Here is a 5,792-nt window from a genome sequence, read left to right as displayed (position 1 = left end):
TTAAATTTATTGTTAGGTGTTTGATGCTATTGAAAATTGCATCATTTTTTGAAATTTTTAGATCTTGGTTAGGCTGGTATATACAGATATGTTTGCAATTTGATTTTCTGTCCTGCACCCTTCCTAAAGATGTTTATTAATTCCATGTTTTCCTGTAGATCCGTTTTAATTTTCAACGTATGGATTCATATCATTTTTTAAAGATTGACAGCATTATCAAGTGTATTACACAATTTTCAACCTATCAGAAATGGAAAAAAATCACCGACAACAGGGGGATGAGGCCTTGGTCTTTTGGAGGCTTAGTTATTTTTTCCTTTTGTTGTCAGGGAATAAAACTGAAAAATGAGTCACTGATTAAAAGTAAAAATTGGGGAAGAAAATTCTCTAGATAAATGTTTTTCCTGGTTTTCCATATATCTTTTTCCTTAAACTGTCACCTTACTTGGTTTTCTCTACATTTTAAAAAGACACCCGGAGCTACTCGAGGATAAACACATCACTTAACACTTGGTTAGTTGGGTGGAGTGTCATGTTTTGAAGTATGATGGGGCTTAGGCACAGGAAAAGGCTACTACCTGTAGCATCTATCCCAAGGAAATGTGCCTTTCAACCGTGAGGATACTCCCTCAGTGACTGATAGCTGTGTCAGAATTGTGCTGGGAACAGAGAAAGGGTTCTGTCAAATTAAGTGTCTCATCTCTGAGCCAGGAGGGTCACCAGTGACCGTGTATCTCACATGCCATGCCTCATCTCACATGTAATCTCTTCTCATGTTGGATGTTATATGCCCAGTAGATGCATGCAGAATTAGCATCTCTCCCTGGGTACTGCAGGACCCTGTTGCTGCCTCCTCCTGCAGCAGCAACCACATTGCAATTTGGATGTTAAAGAGAAGCAATTTGATTTACTACATAGAAAATAACTCCCAGAGTGGTGGTCCTTAGAATTCTGATCTGAATTCATTCAAGTTAAATTCCATTTCTTCTTTGCTCCTTAACAGAGGCAGGTACTATGTCTAGGCACAGTGGAGGAGCTATTAAGTCAGTCGAAAAGTGGAGAGACACCAAATTAGTGACTACCTGCCTACTAGTGCCAGGTTATCCCACAATAAGTAAAGGCAGGTACCCCGGGAATGCAAACCCATGCTTACATCAAACCTGGAAAAGAAAAGCATATAGAGGCAGGCAAAATCCTGCCCAATTCCCCTCCTTCCCCACGCCTCCTGTTACACATCACAATGGTTTTTCATTGCTGAGGTCCAGATGTCCCAATCTCCAAATGGTAATATCTTCCTCTAAAATAAGGAAGAAGACTTCATAGGCAAAGGGCCCATGTGTGAAATGGAAAATCCCCTTGAAAAGGGAATACCTAGAAGAGCTGGTAATTGTATGAGGCAACCAAGCACTGAGCAGCAGCAGGTGGTAATTGACTGTCCTAGGCTCTCTACCGGAAAGCAACCTCACAGGCCTTCTTTGCTTAGAACGGGAGGGATGCAAGTCCACTGAGGAAGCTAGGCATCAGAGAATTGAAAGGATTGAGCCTTCTGGGAGGTGAAGGAAATAAGTGATTTCTATTCTCAGAGTTCCTCCTCAAAGGGTTGAGAGAATAAGGAAGAGTTAAAGAAGTGCTTCATTACCAAGGAGTTTGGATGTTCTTGGCCCCATCAGATCTACCACTGATTGGCATACCCAATCACTTTCCTAAACCCCACATAGGGGATCTGTTTCCTTTGGTAAGAAAGTCTTCCCACCAACTTCACCACTGATCTTCTCCCGGAGAATCATCTCTATGGAGACAGGTGACCTGGACATGATGTTTCCTTCCTGTCTGACATCCCTCCCAACCACATAAGTCTTTGGGTTCTTTCCCCTGGCAAACAGGAGGTATGGGATTGGGAGGGCGGCAGTCTTCAATCATGTGAGGCAGAGGTTATTCCCTGAGTGTATACAAGGAGTTAAGGGGTTACAGGAAGGGGAAAGGGTAGAGTGGCCTCTGTCCTTTAGTCCTGATCAAAGTGAGGAGATGCAAGTCCATTAAAAAAATATTTGCTTCCAACCAGACTCCTTCCTCAGTGGTGCTGGTCCCAACCTCTATTCCAGTGTCTCTCATGCTCCCAGTTCCTTTCTTGGAAATATCATCATGCCATGCCGCTCCTCATTATGCAGCAGGTCTCAGCGCCTCCTGCTGCTCTCCTGGGACTGGCTAGGTGACCTCTCCCGGGATCGAAGTCCTGTCCTGGAGGAGCCCCCACCAGCACTCACCCTGTAGGACTTGGCTTCGATGCCATGAAGATAGTCCTTCAGAGAGAGAATGAGAACACGGTAGTGCTCATCATTGGCAACCTGGGACTCTTTTATGGCAGCAATGTCTGTGAGCAGTGTTTCAGGCATGTCACTTTAATCCCATTCACTGGCCCAGCTACCACTTCGGAAATGGTGCTGCTGGAAATTTCTGTGTTTCACTTTATAATCTCCTCGAATTCAGTCCCGCTCACCATGGAGGGCAGAGGGCACAAAACTCAACTGCCCTGGTGGTTATAGGGTGCAGGGGCCTTCATGTAAGTATCTAGTGGAGGCCCTACTGTAGCATTTCGTGGGGAGAAGGCTGGATTGAGGTGAAGGGCAGATGGGATGGCTCCAAGGGGAACTACAGCCAGATAAGGAGGTAATCAAAGAGGGACCATGAGATGTTAGTAGTGGATAAAGGAAGAGGATGAGGGGCCCCGAAGCTTGAGGAGAGAGGTGGTGGGGATGGAACTGGGGCTGGGGCAAGCTTCATTAGGGAGAGGGCTGAAGGAGGGCGACTGAAGTAGGGCAGAACAATGGGGGCTTATCCACAAGAGCAGATGTGAACCTCAAGTTTCTCAGAGCATGTGGTTTGTGCATCAGCAGAATCACTAGAATCTCAAGAGTGGGCCCGTGGAGGTACTCCCCTCTTGAGACGCTATACACTCACATTTCTGAACCTGTGCTTCAAACTGACAGGTTCTGGTTGGTGGCCAGCTTCACGTCCACGTTTCTCCACTAAGAACTTTTCCCAGCAGGAATTCCAACAATTTGTGGACAGGGTTTTCAAAGGCTGCCATCACCTCAATATACCATTTGGACTGGCCGTTTGTTCAATTCCCTGCAAATTTCAACTCCACCACATCACAGACTCCTACAGAGCAAATAACCTGGATCAGCTGCTGGTCTGTAGTCCACCGGCAGTGCACTGTAGATATATAGAATTGTTGAACTTGGGACATGGCTTCTGGCAAACAGGAGGAAGTAGTTTTGTGCTGCTGCTTCTGTCATCTGGGGGCTATGAGGTGGTTGTCAGCACATCATCATACAGGTCAGTCGGATCTGTATTCTTGAACTCTGGGTCCTGGTTGAACTCCTCATCAATACATATATCAATGACGTTCACCCCTTTCATACGTGGCTCCAAGAAAGAAGAATATGGGTCTGAAGAATGGACAAAGTGAAAAATGATGACATGGGAAGATAGCAGCAGTACGTCTGGATTTTATATCATTTTTAAACTATAAAGTTTGGTTTTTGCTGTTCTAAACACTATTATCTTTTATCTGCTTTTCTCATTTTATGGAATCGGACAGACGCAAGGAGTACAATTTTAAATAGAACTGGTAATAGTGGACGTCCATGACTTATTCCTGGTTGTAAATGGAAAAAATTCAACATTAACTCCATGTTTACCATGCTTAAAAGAAGATGCACTTTATTAGAGAAAGGAAGTCTATTTGACTCCTAGTTTTCTAAAAATGTTAACTTGAAAATATGCTGAATTCCATCAAACACACTGCAATAGTGAGGTGATCATAGTATTTTTCTTACATAAATGCGCTAATTTTAATTATTTTGGTAAATTTTTACATTTAGATCCATCTTGCATTCTCAAAGTAAACAAATTGGTCACGATATTATCTTGCTTCCTTAATATTCCTTATATATATATATATATATATATATACACATATCTCCTAATCAAATACATATATACACACAGACACATATCTTCGCGAGTGAGATTGTACTTTTATTTCATGTGCACTTCTCTGCTGGACTTTGGTATCAAGTTTACACCAGTTTCATAAAATAAATCCAGATGTACAACCTCTTTCTCTGCTCTCTGGAACTGAAATCTCTACAGTGTTATGAGGAATGTAGGGCTAGGCCATGAGCAGCTAGTTCTGGATTGCTTCTCTCTCTAGGCTCAGATCCCACCTAAAGGGCAGTAACAGAAGGGGAAGTTCCAGGTTCCCATCCCTTCAAACATTGTAAGACACATCTTGCCCGGAAGATGCCTCCAATGATGCTGTCACTCAGAAAGCTACCTGCTCCTGTGTCTTTGTTGATATCAAATTTCTGTAAGAGAAAGAAGTAACTGCTCTATTTGCCAAGATAATTTTGGTCTTCATCATATGATTGTGATGGGATGAACAACCCTAGAGCTGGGCACAGTTATGAGAGTAGCTCCATTTATTGAGTTCTGTAATGACGTCATGTATTAGGTGTGTAAGATCTGTCAGGACCTTCTCTGTGTATGTGCATGACCTCATTTGGTACTCACAAAGAAAGTGAGTTAGAGTTTTCACAAAATTTACAATGTCGGACCCAAGCCAAAAGCAGATTTGGGGTTCAAGGTCTAAGTTCAAAGGCATTGCTCTTTTCTCATAGTAAAAGTTTCTGAAAGTGTTGAATACAGAAGAACTGATGGTGTGCATGATGGTTGTTTTAGCAGTAACTTGATATTTTGATAAAAATTTTAAGCATTATATATACTTTACTGTTGACATTCTTCCCTTGAAGTGTTTTCTAAAGTGTGGTAGGCAGACCTCATTGATATAGGAACAAACATTCAAAATCAGTTTAATAAGATTTTATTATGCTATAAATAGTATAACTACAACAATTAACCCCATGTGGGACAATTTCTGGAGAGACAGAGCAAAGAAATGTGGTCAAAAAAAAAAAAAAGAAAGGAAACCATGGGAAAATTCCACAATATCCCCTGAAAGTACTTCTGCCTTTCCTTCAAAGTTATTCCAAGGCACAGAGGAAGCAAGCACAACTTTCTTGTTTTCCTCTACGAAACTCTACATTGACATGACAGTCACCAATTCTCATTAAGAAGCCCCTCCAGCTGATTGGTTCCAGTCGAATAGGCCCTATTGCTATACCCAATGACAAATTACATCGCTAAGCCCCCATTTGAATCCTCACACACACACACACCGCAAAAAAACAGTTCTGCCACAAAGTAACCTACTCAGAATCCACCCTGCACAGGGAATGGCAGGAATTTTCAACAGCAATTATTTCTCTCTTTTACAGAGGTGTGAATATATTTCCTGATCAGAAAGGACTGAAAATCAATGCCAGAAAACATGAGAGGGATCCTTAAGTTGTGAACTGCCTAAAAGTATTAGTACCCAGGTAGGAAAAAGGCAAAGGAACTAGGGGAACGTCATGAGGCAAAATTACATTGATCCAGGAGGATTGTGGAACGATGGCAGTGTAGACAGCTCCAGGACTGAGCTGTCCCACCAAAACAACAAACAGAGAGGAACTGTCTGAGATAACTATTGAGAAACTCTGGAGGCCAGAAGAATACTGTACAGCATCCAGGGAAGAGCAGAAGGAAGACGTTGATAAAATATGGTAAAGAACAGTAAATGCTTTATTCATGGGGTGGCTACAGGTACCCAACCCTACTCTCGCAGCAGGCCACCATGAGATCCAGTCCCTGGCTAGCTTGCTGGTGACAGAAAGTGACATAAAAAT

General features: G+C 42.5%; 1 pseudogene across 1 annotated transcript in view; it reads right to left on the bottom strand.

Moving 5' to 3' along the window:
- Positions 1-1,210: 1,210 nt before the first annotated feature.
- LOC143671118 (cleavage and polyadenylation specificity factor subunit 7-like) overlaps positions 1,211-5,792 on the bottom strand; it is a 408,209-nt pseudogene continuing 403,627 nt past the window's right edge. The window contains exons 2-3 of the transcript XR_013169492.1: positions 2,982-3,452; positions 1,211-2,946 (exon numbers count right to left, since the gene is read on the bottom strand). The product of XR_013169492.1 is annotated as a cleavage and polyadenylation specificity factor subunit 7-like (transcript). The remainder of the gene's footprint in view (positions 2,947-2,981; positions 3,453-5,792) is intronic.

The sequence above is a fragment of the Tamandua tetradactyla genome, chromosome X, assembly GCF_023851605.1.
Source record: "Tamandua tetradactyla isolate mTamTet1 chromosome X, mTamTet1.pri, whole genome shotgun sequence".
NCBI classification, from domain to species: domain Eukaryota; kingdom Metazoa; phylum Chordata; class Mammalia; order Pilosa; family Myrmecophagidae; genus Tamandua; species Tamandua tetradactyla.
The sequence above is the reverse complement of the archived record's forward strand: the minus strand, read 5'-3'. Positions and strand labels throughout refer to the sequence as shown.